Source organism: Nansenia antarctica (assembly GCF_963989245.1).
Source record: "Nansenia antarctica genome assembly, chromosome: 17".
In the NCBI taxonomy this organism is placed as follows: domain Eukaryota; kingdom Metazoa; phylum Chordata; class Actinopteri; order Argentiniformes; family Microstomatidae; genus Nansenia; species Nansenia antarctica.
The window spans coordinates 19,170,663-19,195,779 of NC_137687.1; the positions used below are offsets into that span (position 1 = coordinate 19,170,663).

The 25,117-nt window shown below is 42.1% G+C and overlaps 1 pseudogene across 1 annotated transcript in view; it reads right to left on the minus strand.

Annotated features, from left to right (window-relative positions):
* LOC308172470 (arf-GAP domain and FG repeat-containing protein 1-like) overlaps positions 1 to 25,117 on the minus strand; it is a 50,265-nt pseudogene that overhangs the window by 8,090 nt on the left and 17,058 nt on the right. The window contains exons 5-9 of the transcript in view: positions 8,825 to 8,918; positions 3,922 to 4,037; positions 2,730 to 2,891; positions 2,075 to 2,246; positions 1,340 to 1,456 (exon numbers count right to left, since the gene is read on the minus strand). The product of the transcript in view is annotated as an arf-GAP domain and FG repeat-containing protein 1-like (transcript). The remainder of the gene's footprint in view (positions 1 to 1,339; positions 1,457 to 2,074; positions 2,247 to 2,729; positions 2,892 to 3,921; positions 4,038 to 8,824; positions 8,919 to 25,117) is intronic.

Genomic DNA, 25,117 nt, shown 5'->3' on the forward strand with positions numbered 1-25,117 from the left:
CCTCTACCTCCTGAGCCCCTATCTGATCCTGTAGAGTTACTCTGGGAGGACCCGAAGGATCCACAGTCAGTGCTACAGGATTTGGGGAAACTAAATTGACATTAGCTAGTTCCCCCGAAGTGTTACCTGCATGTGAGAAGAGAGCTGACAGAGAGAACCGTGAGAGGGCTGCAGTGTGTGTGTCCATGTGCTGCAGCACCACAACACCTATGGAGAATGTGTGTCAAGGAAACGCAGGTAGCTGCAGTGGCTCAGAATCTGGGGCGTGGCTGAAACTACTACACAACACTAGGACACCTGCAGCATCTTCAGAGTACAGTACAGTACCATCGTTCATCAGGAACAGCTTCACCTCCTGCACAGAATCCCTATGAACTATGGATCAATGTGAGCGCATATGAATGAAGTGACTTGGCTAATCTGCAATATGAACTGTCTGTCTGTCTCAGGGTAGGATGAGGAGCCTTGTCTATCTGTCTGTCTGTCTGTCTGCGCAGATGTAACTGAATATTCCTGAAAAAGGGTCATATGCCGATTAAGGTGTTTACATGTCACAATATTCCGATTCAAACAGGCCTATGCCAGGGGTCTTAATCTGAATATCCCCTATGCCAGGGGTCTTAAAATGAATATTAATCTTAATCCAATTTGGTACGTGTTTACATGACTCTTGCCCAATCGGAATATTGAGCAATATGCCGCTTAATACAGGAATATGGTGTGCATGTAAACACAGTCGATGACACAGTAGGCAACAGAAACACGGGGAGAGAGAGAAACAATAGATCCTCTCTCTCTCGCCGTTTCTCCTGCCCTGAAGGCAGCCTGGCAGAGCTTCTCATCCCTTTTCATTGAGCGGGCTACAAGTAACTAACCCTACTCATCCATATGGAGAGATTCATCTGATCTCAGACTCAAATGATTTCCAATACTTATGTTTCCACGATTATGATTCCACCCATGTATAGCGCAATAATAATGTGCTTGTAGGTGACAACAATATTTAATCATAATATCAGTAATTCAGGCCCCCGGTTCTTAAGTGATAAAGTGTGTGTGTTTTGTGTGTGTGTTTGTGTGTGTGTGTGTGTGCCAGCCAATTAAATATAGATCATAGACCAACGTGGACAAATAATGCATGAAAAGTGCACATAATAATGGCTGTGAGTGAGAAGTGTGCGAGTGTGGCGAGAGACAGAGAGAGGGAGTGAGAGACAGAGAGAGACAGAGAGAGGGAGAGAGAGACAGAGAGAGAGAGAAAGAAAGAGACAGAGAGAGGGAGAGAGAGACAGAGAGAGGGAGAGAGACACGCAACACAGGTGAACAGAGGATGATCTACCTGTGTGAGATGGCTGGAAGGGAGTCTGGGGCGCGGAGCAGGGGAAAGGTGGACCTGAGCTCTCAAACGCGTCAAAGTTTGCAAAGTCTGAGTTTGGAGCGTTTGTGTTTTGAGCAGCTGTAGGTCAGGGGTCAGGAGGGTCAAACACATAAACCAAAAAGGAAACAATGGGTGAGATGAGTCATGATCACACACAACAAAAGGAATGAGAGATCGTACTGAACACAGAGATATGGACTGAAGGAGCTAACGACAGACCGTATGACAATAATATACATGATGATGGTAATGACAATAATATACATGATGATGATGATGATGATGATGATGATGATGATGGTAATATACATGATGATGATGATGATGATGATGATGATGATGATGGTAATGACGATAATATACATGATGATGATGATGATGATGGTAATGACGATAATATACATGATGATGATGATGATGATGATACTAATATACATGATGATGATGATGGTAATGATGATAATATACATGATGATGATGATGATGATGGTAATGACAATAATATACATGATGATGATGATGATGGTAATGACAATAACATACATGATAATGCGTGTGTGCGTGTGTGGCAACGCTTTACGATCATCACTGATTTCCATAAAGGAAGATGAAACTGTTCTCATATTTAAGAGTTGGGTGGGTGGTCCTGACCATGGTCCATTTCAGGGACCAGTGGCGCTGTGCGCGAGTCCTTACCTGGGTGGCTGTTGAAATGTGCAAAGTTTGCAAAGTTGGGTGCAGAGCCTGCAGCAGTCTGAGAGGGCGGGGCAGCGAAGATATCCCCGCCCAGGTCGCTGAGGAGGTCAAACTTCTTCTCCTGAAACTGCTGGCTCATCTGGAGGGCCTGGGCACGCCCCATCACCGGAGACTGAGAGAGAGAGAGAACAGTGTTACACCCTGCCAACACCCTGCCAACACCCTGCCAACACCCTGCCAACACCCTGCCAACATTTAAACAGGCCCTCAAAACCCACCTCTTCAAGCTCACCTTCACCAGTTAACCCTCTCCCCCTCCCCCTTTCCCATGTTTCCCCAGCACTACCTTATTAGGCCCCTATACTTTCTTTTATTTATTTTTGGTTTATTTTTAGTTTTACTACTTTTCAGTTTGTAAAGCGTCTTTGAGTGTCTAGAAAAGCGCTATATTGTGGCTCTGTTGAGGTGCAGGGGGGTGGGCTCTGTTGAGGTGCAGGGGGGTGGGCTCTGTTGAGGTGCAGGGTGGTGGGGGCTCTGTTGAGGTGCAGGGGGGTGGGGGGGTGGGCTCTGTTGAGGTGCAGGGGGGTGGGCTCTGTTGAGGTGCAGGGGGGTGGGGGGGTGGGCTCTGTTGAGGTGCAGGGGGGCGGGGTCCTACTGACTGGGCGTGGCTCTGTTGAGGTGCAGGGGGGGGGCAGAGTCCCCCAGCAGGGTCCTGAGGGGCCGGACCTCGGGGGTACTGCTGGTGCTGCTGGCTGACGACCCAGAGATGGAGGCATGGACGGAGGCTACCACCCTGGCCTGCTCTGGAGGAACAAACCTGAACAGAGAGAGAGAGAGAGAGAGAGAGAGAGAGAGAGAGAGAGAGAGAGAGAGAGAGATTGCTTTATTGTCTGTCACAGAGTGACAGAAATTCTCCTTTGACAGGCTTTGTGCAGTTCATGAATACGGTATCCACATTCAAAACACACATAGGTCACATACATACAATAAAAACAGACAGATATAACAGTGTTTATAAAATGTAGTGCCTATTTAAAAAGCCTAGTCATTTAAAAATAATAGTACAAAAAATATTGATTTAAAAATCTAAAATGCTAAAATGTTGTGGTTTAAAAGAAAAGCAGTGTGCTTCCTATTTTAAAATGTGTTTTTCCGGGCCAGTGGAGTTCTATAACGGCGGCCTGATGGAAGTGGCTGAAATTATTGGTGGAGGGGGTGAGAGGGGTCCTGTGTGATTTGTGTGGCTTTCCTGATTAGTGACCGGTTGTAGATTTCAGACAGGGGAGTTTGAGGTGAGCCGATAATTTTACTTAGAGACAGAGAGAGAGAGAGAGAGAGAGAGCGAGAGAGACAGAGAGACAGAGAGAGAGAGAGAGAGAGAGAGAGAGAGAGAGACAGAGACAGAGAGAGAGAGAGAGAGAGAGAGAAAGAGAGACAGAGAGAGAGACACAGAGAGAGAGACAGAGAGAGAGAGAGAGAGAGACAGAGAGAGAGACAGAGAGAGAGAGAGAGACACAGAGAAAGAGACAGAGACAGAGAGAGAGACAGAGAGAGAGAGAGACAGAGAGAGAGAGATCTTTATTTAGTCAGGATAGTGCACATAATGAACAGTCACTTATACAAAGTATGGTGACAGTAAATATGCCGGATTTAGCTGTGAGCTAATTTGCATCCGTAGTCTACATGTGAGTGTTGTAGTGATGCAAAGTGTCTCGCTTGAGGGTTGGACTGCAGTGAGCTGTTAAAGTATTCTCAGGAAAAGAGAGGGAGGGAGAGAACATTACAGAAGCTTTTACTGGACAAGCATGGAGAATTCTTATTCCAGTCACCTGAGTGCAGTCACTTACCATCTCTTCTTCTCGTATTTCTCTTGAAGGAACTCTTTCACTTTCTGTGGTTCTTTAAAGTCGGGTATAGAGGCGGTTCTATCGTCGTACAGTCCCAGCCATATCTGTTTGCACACCTATAAGAGACAGGGGGGGGGGGGGGACAAAGGAATAAGAGACAGGTCAATTTGATGATGTCATTCAACTTCCCTACCCCTAACCATCTCCCCTAACCCTGCCACCCCCCCCCCCCCCCCCCCCCCTGGACATTGCTGTGTTAATTGTTCCCTGTGCCTGTTCGTTAACTCTGTGTTCTATGTGCTCATGTTATCTGTTGCTTGTTGTTTCTGTGTTTTCAGTTTTCCCCATATTGTCAGCGTCTTTGAGCCCCGGAAAAGTATAAACACAATGAATTATTATTATTATTATTAACTTTAAAGTGAAAAAAACAAAACATGAAAGACTTCAACACCTAGAGGCCAGGAGAGCATTAGAATGTGGCACTTTCTGGAACATTCCAGGGTTTCTTTGGACTTCTGAGATTGGGAGCAGCTACACCTCAGTGCTAAAAAGACATATGGGAAACACAGACACTGAACTGTCTCTTCAACCACTAATGCCTTCATGGCCGACATGAATACACCCAACAAAAAGTGCAGTATCATCAGGGACGCGGGAAGGGGGGTGCTGAGGGTGCTGCAGCACCCCCTAGCGGCAGGCAGAAGGAGCTCCTCCTGCCTGAATTTAAAAAATAAAAATATTATTCAAACAATAATTTAAAACAATATAATAACTATTGTTGCTTTTGGGAATAAAAATAAATGTGTTTTTTGTAATAAATGTAAAAATGTGTTTGTTAGTTTTAATGTTAGTGATCACATGGTCATATCTTGCTAGGGAATCTCTGAGTTCTTTAGCAAAAATGCTAAATCAGCCAGAACAATTGAAGTGGAGTTGGAAAAAGATGCTGAGCTTAACAACACTCCCATTAATGCTCTACTGTCGGACGTTGTTGAGAAAGAGCAACAGACGGCCAGAAACGTATTAGAACTGATATTCAGATCCATCCGATTCTTCGGCAGCGAAGAGCTTCCGTTAAGAGGCAATAACAATCGACATGGAGTGCTGTCTGTAATAATGGTCAAGTTAGGTCAACATCATGTTTGTGGACATTGTGGGACACTGTGAGCTGAGTGGAAATTACTGTAAATTCCAACACATTGTTGGTAAAATATTTAACGTTACGTCTTTGTAGTGTGTGGGTGCGTGTGTGCTTAACTATTATTGCCCGTGCATTGGGGCCCGTCGTTATGCCACTGTGTGCGTGTGAGCGAACGAGCAATCAGCGAGAGGGAGGGAGGGAGAGAAATCGTTATAATTTTTTCCCTGGCAATGTTTTCCCCTGTAGCGTATATAGACAGCACCTCAGCACCCCCAGTCAAAATACCTTCCCGCGTGCCTGAGTATCATCAAGGATTAACACTCTATTATACTCCAAGTTATTGCTGGTAAGCGGTGTATGTAATACAGCAAACATACAGTAGAAATGCAGCAGACATGCAGCAGACATGCAGCAGAGATGCAGTAGAACTGCAGTGCCCTCTGACACACACATACCAAACAGCATCAACAAACCCCTTGGATTTGTACCACATAGATTTTCTAGTTGCACATTAACTGACATTCAAAATACAACTTGGCAGATTCAAGTGTGTGTGTGTGTGTGTGTGTGTGTGTGTGTGTATATATATGTGTGTGTGTGTGTGTGTGTGTGCCAGAGAGAACTAAATAAATAACATTCCCATGTGAAAGGCATGAGAGCTGGAACGGTTAGCTCATCTCTGCCTCATGGCTACACTGTGTCTGCTGCACCACACCATTCTCAGCAAACACATGAATCCTTTAAAGCAGGGGTCTTCAACCTTTTTCAACCCAAGGACCCCTTGGACGAGAGACAAACAGAACAGGGACCCCCACATGTAATATATATTTTTAAATGTCTCACATTTTAAAGCCTATAATAACTTTTATATTTACTTCATTCACCTTTTCTTTCACCGTATTAACCTATTTATATACTGGGTTATTAGCCTATATGTGTTTATGATTGATAAAACGTTCATGCATAATTATGATTGGTTATTATTATTTTTGTTGTTGTTGTTGTTGTTGTTGTTGATGAGGCTTATATTTTCTATTATTATTCTTTTTCAACAATGAAACTTTTAGCTTCAGGAAGCCAGGTAGGCCTATGCCTACCTCAGTGAGATGACTGGCCCTGGTTGGTGGTACACAGCTTGTCTATTCTGGGGGAGATGGAGGTGGTCAGGCAGAACATCATGTCATCCTCAGACTGCTGTCTGGAACGGTATTTGCTCTTCAGGTAGGTGAGGGAGGAGAATCCACTTTCACAAAGATAAGTTGTTGCAAAAGGCAAGAGGCTCATCGAGAACTGGGTGAGAGGCTGTGACTCGTACACATTCTTGTGTGTACTGTCTGTGGTTAGGTCGATCAGCTGATCTTCCTCAGCGGCTGTCAGGTTTGAGCCGTCGGATGCATTGTCTTTGAATGATAACCGTATCCATGTCTTGTGCTTTCTCCAAGACTCAGTCTCAGAAAAGTACTTCTCAAATTGACTTTCGAGTGCCTCCAAGTGATCAACAATTGCGCATTTCACGTCAGGCGAGGGCACCGCGAAATCCGCGGAAATGCATTGAAATGCGCAGCCAGCTCCGCGCGGTAGCAGAATCTCGTGGATAGCTGTGCGTAATTCAAAGACGCGCGCCAATACTGATCAACGGGAAAGCCATCTGACCTCGGAATGGTAAAGGAGCGCGTTATAGCGGCGCATACATGGGCGTCACCACCATATATTTGGGGGGGGACGTGTCCCCCCCACCTTTGAAACAAGGTCGTTTGGACCCCCCCACATTTGCCATCAAAAATATGTTGCATGACTGGTCAGCGTTATTTTCATTGCTTCACAATCAAATCCGTTCCACTTTATGAGTAGGGGATTGCCCATATCCAGAAGTCCACTCCGCGTTTTACTTCTGTTTTTAACACGGCAGCAGCAGCATCCGACACGCACGCAGATTCAAAACATTCAGACTGAGGCAAGACGTTAGATCATCCACCAAGATGGATATAAGGAAAACATTTTCTAAGAAGATAAAAGTAAGTCAAAGTCATCCAAGTTTTCCCGTGAGTGGCCAAACAGCAACATTGCGTTCTCCCAAGGTCAAACACAGCCAGCTTTTCTGATAAGAATGTTAGCACCTTATGAGACATTCTCTGTATTAGCAATATAATTAGCATAGCCTACTAGCAACCAAATACGAGCTAGATCAGCTATATGGCACTAGCAGTTTTGTTAGGCATTACTAGTGCGGTTAGACATGTTTAAATGCAGAACAGACACAGGCGAAATGTCATCAAAAGCACAGAATGGCGACAAACACCTCACAGTGCTTACCTGTCCTGTCATTATTGCATCTCCTGCCCGTGTTCATTGCCCTGAGCATTTGCACTATTTAATTTGGCCATTGCACCCACCCAAAGAATCAATTTTGCATCTGATTGCTTGAGCTATGGTTAAAAAATAAGAAGAAAACACCTGTTCCATTTATTTTTCTATTTCTAAAATGCTTGTGATTGTATTTTTTGTATTGATGATTGTATTTCTATGTCAAATGTTCTATTAGAGAAAAACAATATGAACAAGTGCTCAATGCATCCCCATTTCTCCTGATATAGGTGGTTGAGAGTGAGAGTGAGTCAGAGGCAGGGGCAGCAGGCAGGGGCAGTGGAGACAGCTCTAATTCACTCTTTGATTTTGTTTGTTTGTTATAGTTGTATGTTCTGCAATGCACTGAAGAGGGCTAAGATGATTGTAATAGGCTCTGAGTATTACCTCATTCTTTTCTAATTCACTCTTTGATTCTTTTTGAATCTTCATATTTAATAAAGTACCTAAAAAGTGCCACGTGTCAGTGTCAGGCCTCTGTGAGTTAAACCAAAACATAATAGTAGTCAGTAATTGCAGACCATGCCAGCTCCAAGGAAAAACAAAGAAAGAGGGAGATTATTTTGGGTGTAAAACGCACCAGAATGCAGGAAATTGAATCTACTATTTAAAAAAATTCGGGGGGGGGGACCCCCAGACCCCCCGAAAAATAAGTGTCCCCCCCACATTCAAAAAGCTGCTGACGCCCATGGGCGCATAGAGAAGCAAAGAGGCGGGTTTGTTATTATCAAACTAACTAAATTAGTAACGTTATGCTAGTTATTAATTAACGTTAATTTCGCAATGAAGACCGAACTGCAGCGTTTTAGCCAACACCTAGCTTGCTAGACAGTTTTTTTTTTTTTTTTTCAGCTAACTTTATTTGAGACTCTAGAATCATGGGCATCATTTATTTTGTAAATAGTTTTTGTCAAAAGTTGCTTATTATTCCCTATTAATGCTCGTACTTTACTCAATCTCATTTTTGTTATATTTTTTAATTCTCACTGATTAAAAAAATTGGCGGACCCCCTGCAGTACCTCTGCGGACCACTGCTTTAAAGGATTAAGAAAACCTAGGAATGCTAAAGAAAGGGACAAGGTGAGGCTGTGCATGGGCATATAGGATAGTTTAGAACAGTACTGATAGCATAGGCATATAGGATAGTTTAGAACAGTACTGATAGCATGGGCATATAGGATAGTTTACAACAGTACTGATAGCATAGGCATATAGGATAGTTTAGAACAGTACTGATAGCATAGGCATATAGGATAGTTTAGAACACAGTTATTTTGATAAGAATGTGTCAAGGCAAGGATTCAGCACTCCTTGGACTGACAAGAAGGTATGTGTGAAAAGGGTGAACAGAGACCAGGCAGGTCCATCTAGAGAGGTGGGAGTGTGGCTATGCCTACCTCATTTCCATGTTTCTGTAGGAATTCGATTTCCTGTAGCGTGAAGGTTGTCATGGAGATGGACTTCACTCTGTGGGGTGGGTTGAGCCCTCGCCTGGCACCCCCCAAGAGAGATAAAGGGGTTAACTCAATTAGAAACACACAACACATACGGTCGGTACATTCAGGCAGTTCTTTTGTCACAACCATGCACCCCTCCCCCCCCCGCCCAACATTCCCAGAGGGACATAAGGCTTGAACTGAAACGGTCTGTTTTTCAACATGTGATAACCTACCATTATGTTCCTAATTAAAATGCCCAAAAGTTGCTGTGTTGAACTTTTTACTGCCAGCGAATGAAAATACCTGGACTTAGTTAGGAGAGAGCTAGCCAACTCTGTCCACCTACAGTAGCTAACATATAATATACAACTGTACAACAAAGGATAATATTTTCAAATAAAGAAACTACTAAAAGGTAATTTACGCTCTGTTTCAGAGCTAAGCCCATTTCTAATAGACAATACATATTTGAGAAATATAAATATTATCCCAAAAACTATCAGAAGTCAGTGACACACTATCCTCCCTAGACAAAATAGACCAATGATTTTGACACAGACCAAGATAAAATTAGACAAATATTCACCAACATTCGCAGAATATTACACAATGCAAAACATTTTAATCGGATTCAATAGACTCTACACAGATTCCATTATACAAATAGAAGGCTGTTTTGAAAAGGGACTTGAATCGCCTTGAATTGCCTATGTGTCCATTTTGCCTAGCAGACACCCACGGTGTCTCATGCGTTCTGGCTGTGTCCGATTATCGAGAACTACTTTTAAAAAGCACCCAGGTGATCCAAGATCTACACCAAACGCAACATCTGATGCCACTCAACAAAATCCTTCAGCACAACCTTTGTATGGATTCTGATAGTAACAGAGATGGACCTGTATTGAAAAACAAAATTGGTGACAATGAGATTTATACCATTGTCCCCTCCGGGGGGTGTGGCCTCCTTGGAGTGGACAGCACTTATATAGCGCCTTTATCCAAAGCGCTTTACAACGGCCTCTCATTCACCCATTCACACACACACATTCACACACCAATGGCGGCCAAGCTACCATGCAAGGCTCCGGCCCGCTCACTGGGTGCAATTTTGGGGTTCAGTGTCTTGCCCAAGGACACCTCGACATGTGGCCAGCCGGGGCTCGAACCGCCGATCTGCCAACCTTGCGATGATTAGATGCCGGTTCTACCTCCTGAACCACAGCCGCCCCAGTGACACTGTACTGTATCAGAGAAGATCCAGATATCCAACTTTCTTTTCAGACTGGGACACGTGCTGAGTAATGTGTCACCACAGCAGATCTAGGACAAGGACAGCAGAGTGTCACCAGGACTCCAAAGAGGAGGAGGAGGAGAGGAGGAGAGGAGGAGAGGAGGAGGAGGAGGAGGAGAGGAGAGGAGGAGGAGGAGGAGGAGGAGGAGGAGAGGAGGAGAGGAGGAGAGGAGCGAGAGAGCAAGCAGCGAGCAGTTCTACTCCTGGTTAATGAACCCAGGTTCCCCCGCCCACTGCAAGACTAGGAGAGCTCACTGAGCTTATAGAAATAAAAACCCCACGATAAGTATTAGATCTGGGAGTCGATATGTTCAAGCAAGGCTACGTCATCATGTGTCGGTTGGGCTCTGTGTCTGCAAAACAACCCTGCTTGCACTAGCGCAACGGGTGTTCGACTACGAAGGTCTGAAAGTGTATTCTTTCGAGTGTGTGGGGGTTCTCTTGCGGTGTGTGAGCGGTGTGTGAGCGATGTGTGTATGTGTGTGTGTGTGTTAGGAGGACTGTTTCCTGGCTCGATTTCCGCCCTTTCTGTGCAGGGCTCTGCTCCCCTGGGGTTGGGAAACAGCTTTTTCACAGACACAGGCAGAAACCTCTCATACTCATTCACATCCATCTCATACTATCATCCATGGCCTGTTCACGCCAACCCCCCCCTGATGTACAGGGATGAGGTAGAGCAGCTGAGCAAGCTGTGCAAGGTTAACAACCTGCTGCTGAACCAGTCAAAGACCCAGGAAATCATCGTGGACTTCAGGAGGAAAAAATCTGAGGTCCAGCCCCTGCTCATCGACGGGGAGAGCGTGGAGAGAGTCTCAACTAGGGCTGCACGATTTGGGGGGAAAAATCGAATTGCGATTATTTGGACAGATATTGCGATTGCGATTTAATTTGCGATTATTTATTTCTAAAGCCACCCAACAGACGTTTTTGTAAAGTGTGGCCATATCTCCGGCTAGGAAGGTCGTATCAACGTGCAGTTTGTTTGTACGTCTTCAGGGGACTGAGGAGAATTGGCTCCCTCCTCTAGCATCCCCACAGCCCGAGCTACGAGTGAAAGAACTAAACTTACATTGGGTTGCTTTAAAGTTGGGTTGCTTTAAAGTCAAGCTTCAGATTGAAACATGTGATGGAGCATTACTAACCTGACTCAGATGGTTTGTTTCACACAACCATCTAGGAAAGCTTCATTGGAAGCTGTTTGGAAAAGGGCAGGTACTTTCAAAAATACTTGGCAGGTGATTGGATGAATCTGTCTATCACCTTCTATCATGGGCTAATTTCAGAGAGCATTACCACATGATACCATCAACCTGTTAACTGCTCTAATTCTAATGCAAGGATGAGAACTTAAAAGATATGAATTGGAACAACATATGTATGTATGGGTTTTTTAAACAGCTGCCATTTTGTTTCTCTCAACAAGTGTAAAAAAAAAAAAAAATCCAATATGAAAATAAAATAGGACCTTTCTACAAACAAGGTTATTTAATTATGGCAAAGGAGCAGCATCTAAATATTGCACATACTGCAATCAAGTGATAATAAAAATGTCCAGTAAAAAAGAATAGGTCCTTTCTGTAAACATTTAAATAGATAAAGCAGGAAAGTATACCGTTTGCCGGCAACTCTTCAACTCGTCGTCGTAATGTATGAAGTGCACGGTGAGACTGAGATACGGCTCGGTCGTCCTGCCCGACAGATCGGTTGTTGCATAGTACTCCACATTTTTCAGCTCCGTCTCAAGTATCTTCCTACATTCAGCGTACATTTCTGGGATGGCCGCATGATTAAAGTACGTGCGGGATGGAATCACATTATCTTTTATCCAGCGTTTGGATGAGTTTTTTAAACCCTTTTCATACGGCGTAACAGCCACAAACGACTCTAAAACTCTTGTTTGCTTAACGTTAGACTGGGCTACGGGACTTTCACTTAACTCTCCGTTTCTGACTGTACACTCGTCATAGAGCTGCCTGTGGTACGTTTTCAAGTGCTGATACAGGTTTGTGGCGTTGCCTCTGGATGTAGCGACTGTTCCACGACAGGTCGTGCGCAACACCTGCTTTTGTTGCACATCAGTCGTCCTAAACCCGAAATACTTACAACAGAAGTGCTGTTTTTCGTTGCTTCTGGTTCTGCTGAAGCCATTTATCCACCATGAATGTTGCTAGCTACCGAAACGTGGGCGTTTCACGTGCGATGTTGTTGTTGTGCGTGTGCGTTCATTGACATTGACGTTCATTGACGTTGACGTTCTTTGACGTTGACGTTCATTGACATTGACGTTCATTGACATTGACGTTCATTGACGTTGACGTTCATTGACGTTGAATCCGACGCGCTGTATGACGTATCCCAAATCGCAGGCAAATCGCAGGCTTTGCGATTAGCTAATCGCATCATTTCAAATCGCGATTTCGATTTAAAATCGATTAATCGTGCAGCCCTAGTCTCAACCCTCCGATTCCTGGGGGTGCACATACAGGATGACCTGTCCTGGAAGAACAACACAGCAGCCATCATCAAGAAGGCACAACAGCGGCTCTTCTTCCTGAGAGTCCTCAGGAAGGACCACAACAAGCAGGAGATACTGGTGGCCTTCTACCGCTGCGCAGTGAAGAGCATCCTCACCTACTGCATCTGCAACTGGTTCTCCAGCTGCACAGCCGCAGAGAGAAATGCGCTACAGAGAGTCGTGAGAACAGCCCAGAAGATCACCGGCGCCCCCCTCCCCTCTCTGGAAGAGCTGTACAACACACGCTGCCTCAGGAAGGCCTCCAAGATCTCCAGAGACCCATCCCACCCTGGGTACGAACACTTTGCCCGGCTGCCCTCGAAGAGGCGGTACAGGACCATGGCCGCAAGGACAAACAGACTGAAGCTCAGCTTCTACCCCAGGGCCATCCAGGCCCTGAACACAGCAAAGACCTAGGTGAACACAGCAAAGACCTAGGTTCTGGGCCCTGGACAGTCTGGACGGATTGATGGCAGCTGCTGGATTGAAAAATCAGGTGTAGTGCTGAGGCACAAATGTGTACATTTCAAGCCTGCAAACTGCGACACGTTAAATGAATGTGCAATAACACTATGTGCAATATGACAACCCTAGGGTACATAAGGTTGCAGAGAAATAGGAAATGTTAGAATAGGTATAGCATAGCATAGAGTACAGCACAGTGTTTTATCTGTACAGTATAGTATAGTGGACAGTGTACATAGCCTTTATTTATGTAAACCAGCTCCTTTCCCTTCTTTTTTTTTTTTTTTTTTTCTTCTTTCCTAGCACCAGGGGAGCCCCCCCTCCCAAATTTCGTTGTTTGGTACCTGTACTATATCAATGACAATAAAGACCATTCATTCATTCATTCATTCATTCATTCATTCATGTTGAAGGGAGTCCACATTCAGCTCACTTCAAATCAGTTAGAAGAATAACTTACATGCCATCGATTGGCATGCACAAACTTAGGCCTAAGTTTACCAGACACATGATTATCAGTGCAGTTATATCAACCAGGCTGTTTGGCTACACACACACACACACACACACACACACACACACACACACACACACACACACACACACACACACACAGACACACTGACACACACACACACACACAGACACACAGACACACACACACACACACACACACACAACACCTGGAAGCTCAATAGAAAAATGAGTCTCTAGAAGAACAGGTGAAACTGTATCTGAGCCATGTCACCTGAGCCTCCGAGTTATGGTAATAAGTTTCCTTGTTAGCTTTCCTCTAGCCACACAGAGGCACACACACATAAGCATACAGTACACGTGTGTGTCCGCACACACACAAACACACGATCAAACACACACATGATATAGGCTAGAGATATCACACATTTGTGTGAGGAATTTGGGGACAGCATCTGAAATCATCTCATTGGTAATAATTGGGAAAAGCTATACAAGCCAAAGATGATGTAGCCTAAGACTAGACCGGGCTGCTAAATTATTCACTGCTCTTGCACAGTGAATAATTAAGCCGTACGCACTCTTTGAGTCCCACCCAACAGTCTTCCACCGGCAACATAACAGTCATCCAACCGTTGTCCCCGCCACATCCTGTCACAGATGAACGTCTGACACAGTGATGAGGACAGCTTTAGGAGCGTATCAAGATCCAAGTCGATTTATGTTAAAGACCAGACCAATACCTGGTGAGGATATACATGACGTAGCCTAATTGTGGCTAGGCTATTTGTTCAGAATGGACAGAATTTATTTAACCCTCCTAACAAACCCGGCTACTGTAGTTCATCATGTGAACATGTTGCGTGCGCTGGTTTTGTGTGAGTGGCGTATACATACACAGTGCCGTGAGTAAGTAACGGGACAGTGGAGCATTTCAGTGAAACAATTAGGCTACTATGACGATAAAGTAGAGATGCTCAGCTTTTATTCGAGGGTATTTGTGTACAACATTGGTTTCACCGTTTTCGAAATGACAACACTTTTTATACATAGTCCCCCTAGTTCAGGGGATCAAAGTTACCGGGACAATTGGCTTGACAGGTGTTTCTGGTGAGTCAGATGTGTTCCATCACATCATGTGTGCAGCATAAGAGAGCTGTCCATGTCTAGTATTGATTCTAGACTTTGTGTTTGCCTTTGGAGTCTGTTATTGCTGTCTGTCAACATGGGGAGTAGGGATGCTCCGATACTGATACCAGCACTCGTACCCAACGCTGCGCTCATGTACTCGTACTCCGATACATCCGCTCCCGACACCACTACAACGGCAATGTAACATAACCTCTCTAGCAGGTAGGTAGAGGAGGAGGGGCGATGTCAGCAGTATGGAGTTATTTTAGGATAAGCGACGATGACGATGACAAAAGTAGAGCAACTGCACACTGTTCTCTGCTGGGTTCTGTATGTGTGACAGCAGCTCGAGCCAAAATATTGCAATGCAATGTGATGCATTCGTGAGTAACCAAACATAACAGTCATCCAACCGTTGTGTGTCCCTAACATTCTGTCACAGATGGATGTTTGACACAGGAACGAGGACAGGTTTAGGAGCATATTCGGTTGTTAAGTCTGACGTCACGCAAAAATTCCCCACACCAGAGTACTAAAGAGGTAGAATGACAGCTCAATCGTTTTTTTTGACTGGGATGTATTCATACAACAAGGGACGCAGCACTTTCCCGTTTTCCCCATATTGTCAGCGTCTTTGAGCCTCGGAAAAGCGCTATACAAATATCATTAATAATTATTATTACTGCTGCATTTCGAAGAGAGCGCTTCAGCCAACGTTGGACCCAGAAACACGTCACGACTTAACAACCAAATTGAGATCCAAGTCAAGTCATGTTAACAAGTCAAGTCATGTTAAAGACCAGACCAATACCTGTTGAATCAAGGATAGTTACTCTATGATTAAATAACAGTCTACACTGAACAAAATATAAATGAAACACTTTTCATGAGTTGAAAAGACCTGCGATTTTTTCTTTGTACACAAAAGGCCTATTTCTCTCAAATTGTGTTCACAAAAACGGCATATTTTAGAGTGGCCTTTTTTTCGTTTATTATGTGTGTAGAAAAAGTCTTAGGTCTTTGATTTCAACTTGTGAAAAATTGGAGCAAAAAACCCAAAAGTGTTGCATTTATATTTCTGTTCAGTGTAGTAGCCAAATGGGTCATGTGGTAAAGTGCCATTCTTATATTATTTGGGAAGAACGCTGCAATGTATAAAACATGTTTTTTATTTAAAAATAATTAAACCAATATGTAGGCCTACACAAATACCATCAAATGCAAGTTGGGAATCTACATTTTAACCTCATAGTAACTATAACTATTTAAAATACAACGTTTTGGAGTATAGAGCCAAAAGAAGAAGAAAATGCTTCACTGTCCTATATTACTGACACAGGGCAGTGTGTGTGACTGCTCAGGGCCTGGGGGGGTGAAAGATCCAGTCACAGAGTGAACTAGGTCAGATACAGGGAGAGCTCCAGACACCTCCTCCAAGCGCAACACTTTAAGGGTGTGTTCTCACTAGAACATTTGCTTCACTTGAAATCAGAGTTTAGGATAAAATTTGCTTTGCTCTGCGTCGTTTGGAGCTGTGAGAACGCGCATTCGAAGTCGCTCCCGGAGCAAACAGCCGACGGATGCTCCGCTTCAAAAGGGTGGTTTCGCTCCGGTTAGAAACGACGCATCGAGGCTGTCCATAGGAAAACAACAGAGCATGCGTGTTGATCTGGATAAGAGCGGGACGAACGGGCAATTTTCAATTTTTCTGACCAATCAACTACCACGTCTGTTGCTTCGATTGCGTATGTTACTTCGTTTACATGAAGGGCTGTGAGAACGCATATCAGAGAAATAATGTGTAGGTGCCAGGTATGGGTTGTATTCAGTGGAGGCTGGTGACTTCCAGAATTGAGGAGGCCAATTTTTTTTCCGCTTGCTCGCTTCACTCGCGATGGAATGTTCCCTGTTCTTCTTATCTGTCTTTGTTAAAAATGATTAATTTGTGTTTGGCGGTACTGAAGGGATTGGGACACTCTCAGGATGGTGGATGAAGCAGCTTTTATTGCCTGCACAATGGGTCATCAAATAAACAAAACAATTGGCATGAATCTCTGGTCCGCCTGCAGCAGCTATTGTCCCTTCTGCTCAGGCTCACAACATTCACCACAACATACTACATACAATCAATGACATGTCAAAAGCACTCAAACACTATGTCAATCAGACACACAACATACAATTCAGAACAATACTTCATCCATTTCTAATATTTATCCTGCAGAACAGCACTCATACGCGTGTGGCGGAAAAAGGTACTACACAGAGGCCAGGCCTCCTGTGCCCACCCATTTTCAGTGATTTGGCCAATTACATATTGCCATGAAAAAATTGCATTACATTGACTTCTATGAGAAACCACTTTCCGACAGGAGGCCTGGCCTCCGTGTAGTACCTTTTTCCGCCACACACGTGTATGAGTGCTGTTCTGCAGGATAAATATTAGAAATGGATGAAGTATTGTTCTGAATTGTATGTTGTGTGTCTGATAAAAAATATAATTATTGCTTTTTTAAATCTCTCTCTCTTCTCTCAAATTATTGGGGAGGCCAGGCCTCCTCCACCTCTATGGAGGAGCCTCCACTGGTTGTATTGTTGTTTGTTGTTTGCTGTTGGATTGTGGGTCGCGTGCAGGGATTCGGGTCACGTGGTGTTGGTGGTACGTCAGTATTACGTCGGTGGTAGTAGTGAAATCAGCTGTTCACCTGTCGGAATTGTGTGAATGGAAGGAGAGGGGGTGAGTGGGGAAGTCCTACTTTTGCTGACCGCTTTAACAAGTCACTGTTTGATAATCTTGAGACGCTGTTTTTAATGTTTTGTGATACCGTTTTACCCTTTGTTTTTATCTACAATAAATATACCAAACGTACTTTCGGAACAGTGATTCATTGACAGCCAGCGCGTCGGGCAGGTATTTTTCCCCTACTTAGCCTCTTGGCGACAAAGTTTGTTTTTTGACGCTGCGTGTGTTTATGCGGTGTCTGGACTGCCGTTTGATGCCCTTTGGTTCCGGCTTGCGTGTGGATTTGACTCTGCGCTGAATATGCGCTGCTTTCTTATATGATTGCTGTGGCTGTTGATGTGGCTGGCTTTGCATTGGATTCTCATTGCGATCATTTTTCTGCGCATTAAAAATGAGTGAAATAAAGGCTGGTTCAACTGTTGGCAAACTTTATTTATTTATTTTTTTTACTTTATTGCAGGGTTGTACATTACATTTCAAGTTCATTTCATACACTTTACAAGTTTTCTTCACTTGTCTAAGTTCATCCTGCATCATCATTTTTTTTTTTTTAAAGAGAACAAAAAATAAAAAGATAAAGAATAAAGAATAGAGAGAAAATACAGAAAAAGAAGAGAGAAATTATAGGGATAGAGATAGAAAAGTAAGAGATAAAAGGAGGGGGGTGGGAGGGGTGGGATCGGTGAGGGGGGGGGGGGGGGGTTCTTCCTACTCATTCATTCGGTCCATTTACTCCAGTTCATAGTGAATTGCTCTTCACGGTTTCCCACTTTATAAGTAATTCTTTCCATTTCTTTTATCTCTTCAACAGTTTTTTCCAATTATTAACAGATGGTGGGTTTAAGTCCAACCATTTACGTGTAATTTGCTTTAAAGCTGCAATACGTAATATAGTGTACAAATATTTATCTCCCTCCCTGTGTATATCTAATGGAATAAGACCGAGTATAATATTGACTGGATGTATAGGATTTTGTAAGGTAAATGTATTTTTTATTTTTACTTGAACTGCCTCCCAAAACCTTTTCAATTTAGGGCATGTATAAAAAATGTGTGTGTGATTGGCTTCTTGTTCCGTACATTTCCTCCAGCATTCTGCATTGCCTGTTGGCCTATATTTTGACAACATTTTCGGTGTTAGGAAGATCTTCATATTTATTTTCCAAGCAAATTCTTTCCAGAATTTTGATTGTGTTGTCTTAAATATTCTTTTGCATGCTTCTTTCCAATCTTCTTCCGTAATTGTTATTGCTAATTCGTTTTCCCATTTTTCTTTAGTGTTATCTTCTTGTATCTTGATTTCTTGCATGATTTTGTAAAGTTTTGAGATTTTTGTCTTTTCGCTGTTTCTATTTTTGCTCAGATATTCCATCAGTATATGTGATCTTTGTTCCTGTCTCCTCTGTTGTGTTATAAGGTAGCTTCTAATTTGTAAGTACTTAAAGAAATGGCTATTACTTATATTAAATTTATTAACTAAGGTTTCAAATGAGTCTATCATGTCATTTGTAACCATCTGTGAGTACACCTGTAGTCCCTTCCTAGCCCATTCTTCTAATATGTTGTCTGTTTTATTAGGTAAAAAGTCTGGATCACTGGCTATCTCTCTCAAATAAATACATTTGTCATCACATTTATACATTTTACGAATAGTTTTCCAATTTATGAGGGTATTTTCTATGCATCTGTTATTTCCACTATATTTTTGAATATCCTTTAGACTCAGAAAAGGTAGTGTTCCTATTGATATTGATATTACTTGTTTTTCTATGTCTTTCCATTTGGTTTGAACCGAGTTATTCATCCATTTCATTATTGTATCTATTTGAGTTGCATGGAAATAGGACTTTAGATCAGGGAAATTAAACCCTCCTTTTTCTCTGGTTTGAGTTAGTATACTAAGTTTTTTCCGTTTACTTTTGTAGTTCCAAATGAAATTTGAGAGCATTGTATTCCATTTTTTGAAGCTACCATGTGGAATGGGAACTGGTAATGTTTGAAATAAAAACAGAAACTGTGGGAGGATCATCATTTTGACGCTTTCTACTCTACTCATTAAGGATTCAGGTGTTATCTTCCATCTATTAAGATCTTCTCGTATTTTATTTTCAAGGGCTTGATAGTTGTCAGTGTATAATGTTGTTATATCTCCGGTGAGGTAGATTCCTAAATATTTGATTTTCTTTGCATCCCATTTCAACTTATATTTTTCCTTAATTTCCGAATCTATCTGTTCTACAATTGTTAATACTTCACACTTACTTTCATTTAGTTTATAACCAGAGTGTTTACTATATTCTGTAATTGCTTCCATTAGGCTTGGTAAGGATTGGGTTGGTGATGTTAAATAAACGACCACGTCATCTGCATATAATGCCAGTTTATGCTGTTCCTCTTTTATCGTTATGCCTTTGATGGTATTATTTTTCCTTACACTTTCTGCTAGTCCTTCCATGCATATAGCAAATATAACTGCTGAGAGTGGGTCTCCTTGTCTTGTACCTTTATAGATTGGAAATCTTCTGGATATTGTGCCATTTACTTTTACTCTTGACACTGGATTTTTATACATTCCTTGAAGCCATTTATTAAAATTCTCATGAAATCCAAAGCTTCTTACAATTTCAAACATGAATGGCCATAGCTCTCTGTCAAATGCTTTTTCTGCATCCAGTGTCAAGAGTAGAAGGTTTGCACCATTATTTTGTGCATAGTCCATTATATTTAACGTCCTCCTTATATTATCTGACAGCAGCCTACCTGGTATAAAACCACATTGGTCGCTGTCTATTATATCTGGCACGATGTCCTTTAACCTATTGGCAATAATAGCTGTTACTATTTTATGGTCCGTATTCAGTAGCGATATTGGCCTGTAAGACGAACATTCAGTAGCGTCCTTACCTTCTTTATGTATAACCGTTATTATAGATGAATTCCAAGTAGTTGCCCAATTTCCCGTTTGTAATACATACTTATATGCTTGTAAAAGTAGTGGTATCAATTGTTTTTTAAAAGTTTTATAAAATTCATTAGTATATCCATCATCACCTGGTGTTTTCCCCATTTTAAGGTTATTTATTTGTTGTTGTATTTCATTTACTGTGATGTCCTTAATGAGCTGTTCATTTTTTGATCTTGTTACCTGCTTTAAGTTTAACTTATGTAAGAAATCTTTCATTAGTCCCAGGTCAATATGTTCTGTGTTTTTATAGAGGTTCTCATAATATTTTACAAATTCTTCAGCTATGTTATCCTTATCCGTTATTGTTCCAGAGCCTTCTACAGTCTTCAATTTCGAAATGTGTGCTTTTTTAGTCTGTGTCTTAGGTCGATATGCTAGGAGTTTTAAAGACTTAGGTCCTCCATCGTAATATTTCTGTTTGGTGTATGTCATTAATTTCTCCACTTCCTCTGTACGAATTTTATCCAACTCCTTATACTTCTTTTTTAATTCATTTTTTTACTATTATTTCATTTGTATTTTTTAATTTGTCTTCCAAGTGTTGTATTTGTTGTTCAAGCATTTTCTGTTTTTGTTGTGTTTGTCTTTTCTTAAATGCACAATATGCTATTATCTGTCCTCGTAGTACCGCTTTAAGGCCCTCCCATATAATAGTTGGATTAGTATCTCCATTGTCATTTATCTCTACATATTCTTTTATGGCTTTATTGATTTTTTCAACAAAGATCTTATCTTGAAGAAGTGAATTGTTTAATCTCCATATTTTTTCTCCCTGCTTTATTTTCTCATTTCCGAGAGGTGTCCAGAAACACCAGGAGCAGTCACATGTATAGTTATAGATAGCGTAGCATGATCTGATAAGTCCCTTGTGCCTATTGTGCATGTTTCCAGCCTCTCTACGTCTTTTTTAAACATGAAGAAATAATCCAGTCTATTGGAAGTTGAAAATCGTCCAGAATAATATGTATATGTTTTTTAGTTGGATTTAGCACCCTCCATATGTCTACTAATCCAAATTCTGACATTGCACTTCTTAAAATTGATGATGTTTTATCAGCTCTGTGTGGTTTATTATTTGAAGAATCTAGCCTAGAATTTATTGTAAGATTCATATCTCCTCCCATTAGGGTGATTCCTTTACATTTTGTCATTAACATTTCAATTATTTCTGACATGAATTCTGGGCCTAATTCCGGTGGATAGTATATATTTAAGAATGAGACAGTAATTGACTCTATTTTACCAATTACTAAAACAAACCTGCCCTCTTTGTCGTATATATGTTGTTCTTCTTTAAATGGTATGTGTGGTTGTATAATTATAGCAACACCCCTCTTCTGTGTTCCATATGAACTGGAGTAAATTTGTCCCCTACTCAATTTGTCATGTTCTTTTTTCTTTAAATGGGTTTCTTGTAAAAAGAGGACATCTCCTCCAGCTCTCCTCAGTTGGAGGATAATCTTTTTCCTCTTAATTATGTTATTCAAGCCATTGACATTTAATGATATTATTTTCAACTTTTTCATATCTCCGTTTAAGGGCTTCATTTTAAACTAACATTACAAGTATTTCATGGAGTAGGCATATTATCGGGACTAGGAAAACAGTAGGAGGAGGAAGGACAGTAGGGAAAGGAGACAGAGGGAAAGAGGAAGAGGAACAGGAACAGGAAGAAAAGAAAAGTAAAAAGAAGAAAAAGAGAAGAAAAAGACAAAAGAAGGAAAACATTGACAGGTTCAATTGTACCACCTTAATCAGGTAGTAAGTATAAGTGACCTTTATTGGAGGAGCCAAAGTGGTCCTTGGGGCGGTCTGTGTCGGCCGCCAAAATATAGTTACTCAGCAAACTTTGCATTGGCATCAACGTAACAGTCTCTCTATTCCCCTACTTATTTTCTCTTAATTATTCAAAATAGCTCCAATTCATATTTGTAATTTAAGGTTTCATTTATCAAAAAAGTGTGGACAAAATTAAAGTAATAGGGGGGGGGGGGGGGTGTAATCCTGCTGCACCAAGCTTTAAAGTAAACTCTCCGTTTTTATAACATTGAAGAAGTAAATAAAAGATAAAACAGTATTGGTAATTATAATAATAATGATAATAAACGAAATAAATTAATACCTTATTCAAAACAGCTCCAATCTATAATTAGTAATTTAATGTTTAATTTAGCAAAAAAGTATGGGCACAGTCAAAATAATAGAGGGGGGGGGGTGTTATATATTACAAGCCTCATCTCTACTCAATAATAATCATAATAGCATTTATCACCACAATAGCACAAAGACAGTTTTTACACCTCCATCCCTCCCAATAAGGTAACCACCTCGCCTTCCTCCCCATCCCACCCTCACACACAAAATCATACACGCCCCAGACACCAAAATACCCTCAAACTTACAGATACCCCCACGCACGCGCACCCCAACTCAACATGCACACGCACATGCACACGCACTCACACACACACACACACACATACACATACAATAATAATGTAATGGTAATCATAATAACATTTATCATCACAATAGGACGAAGACAACTTTTACACCCCATCCCTCCCACACCAGCTGCCCACCCACTTCCTCCCATCCCACCCTCATTCATACATATCCCCAGGCGCACAGTTACCCCCCCACACATGCACCCACGCGCACACACACACACACACACACACACACACATACACACACACACACACACACACACACACACACACATACACATACACATACACATACACATACACATACACACACACACACACACACACACATACACAGACACCACACACACACACACACACACACATCAGAACACACACACACACACACACGTACGTTCGGGGAAAACAAAAAGCAAAACAAAAAGGCAAAGTAATTTCAATTAAATAAACGGTTTAAAGAAAAAGAAAAGTAAAGAGAAAAATATATATACCTTAAATTTAAATTAAATACCTAATTACGAAACAATAGCCTATAGTGTTCACAGCAACTAGAATGTTAGTGTTTGAAAGTCTTGGTACCTTGGTTTAATGTCTGTTTATGATCCAATCTTCCTCTCATGGCTTCTCCAGGCCTGTAGCTGAGTGTTTGTCCTTTCCATATACTCCTGCTTTGAACAATCCTCTCTTCTCCAGGTCTGTGGCTGCCTCTGTTGTCTAACAGATCAAGAAGACATGACAAGTGCGTGAGACAAGATGGCCGCAGCGTGATATCCTCTCTCGCAAGCCCCGAAAAATAATGATTAAAACACGGAAATAGTAGACCAAACAAGAATGTGAAATAATAGCCTAACAAGGAATGAATCTACGCTCTGGAGAAACAACAAAACCTGACAATCTACTGCTTAAAAAGAATAAACACAGAGCGAACGCCGAATCCACCATGAACACCATGAACAAAGAGGAGATGCAGAAATTATTTACCGATCTGAAAGAATCATTGTCTAAAGAGATCCAGGAGTTCAGAGACGACTCCAAAACCTTGTCTAAAGAGATCCAGGAGTTCAGAGACGACTCCAAAACCTTTCAACAACGCACGGAAAAAGACATTAAAACAATTATGGACCAAACAGCAGATCTGCGTGAGGACGTGGAGAAAACAGGAAAACGTGTGGATTGTTTGGAGACACGGGTGAGCTACCTGGACGATGCCGAGGCAGCAGCCCAGAAGCAGCTGAAGCAGACAAAGGATCGAATTGATGAGCTTTCAGATCAGGTGGATTATTTAGAAAATAAATCCAGACAGAACAATATGTGTATATATAATGTCACGGAAACAAACGGAGCTAGCAATATGATAGAGTTTCTAAAAAAGCTAATTGCAGAGACTCTGGAGGTGCCAGGTGATATCAATCTAATCAGAGCGCACCGCATGGGCAACAGACAAACACACTCCACTCGACCGATTATTGCAGCCTTCTTAAACTTTGACACAAAGAAAAGGGTGCTTAAAGCAGCCTGGGATAAGAAGCAAGTGCTGCTTGACGGAGAGCGCATCTTTTTTGATCAGGACTACACATACAAAACAAGAAAACAGAGAGCCCTCTACAAACCGATCCGGGACTACCTGAGAAATCAAAGGAGCATCAAGACGCACATCCTTGCGCCAGCAAAACTGAAAGTTTTCAACCTGGATGGAACATTTACAACCTACTCAAGCGCAACACTTTAAGGGTGTGTTCTCACTAGAACATTTGCTTCACTTGGAATCGGAGTTTAGGATAAAATTCGCTTTGCTCTGCGTCGTTTGGAGCTGTGAGAATGCGCATTCGAAGTCGCTCCCGGAGCAAACAGCCGACGGATGCTCCGCTTCAAAAGGGTGGTTTCGCTCCGGTTAGAAACGACGCATCGAGGCTGTCCATAGGAAAACAACAGCGCATGCGTGTTGATCTGGATAAGAGCGGGACGAACGGGCAATTTTAAATTTTGCTGACTAATCAACTACCACGTCTGTTGCTTCGATTGCGTATGTTACTTCGTTTACATAAAGGGTTGTGAGAACGCAAATCAGAGAAATAATTTATGCAACAATGTTGCAAACTCATCTACTTGCTCCGGGTCCTGATTCGGACTTTCATGTGAGAACATGACCTTAAACTTTCTTTTAATACTATAACCTCCCGACCCCTCAAAACTTACCAACAACTCCAGAACGTCCAT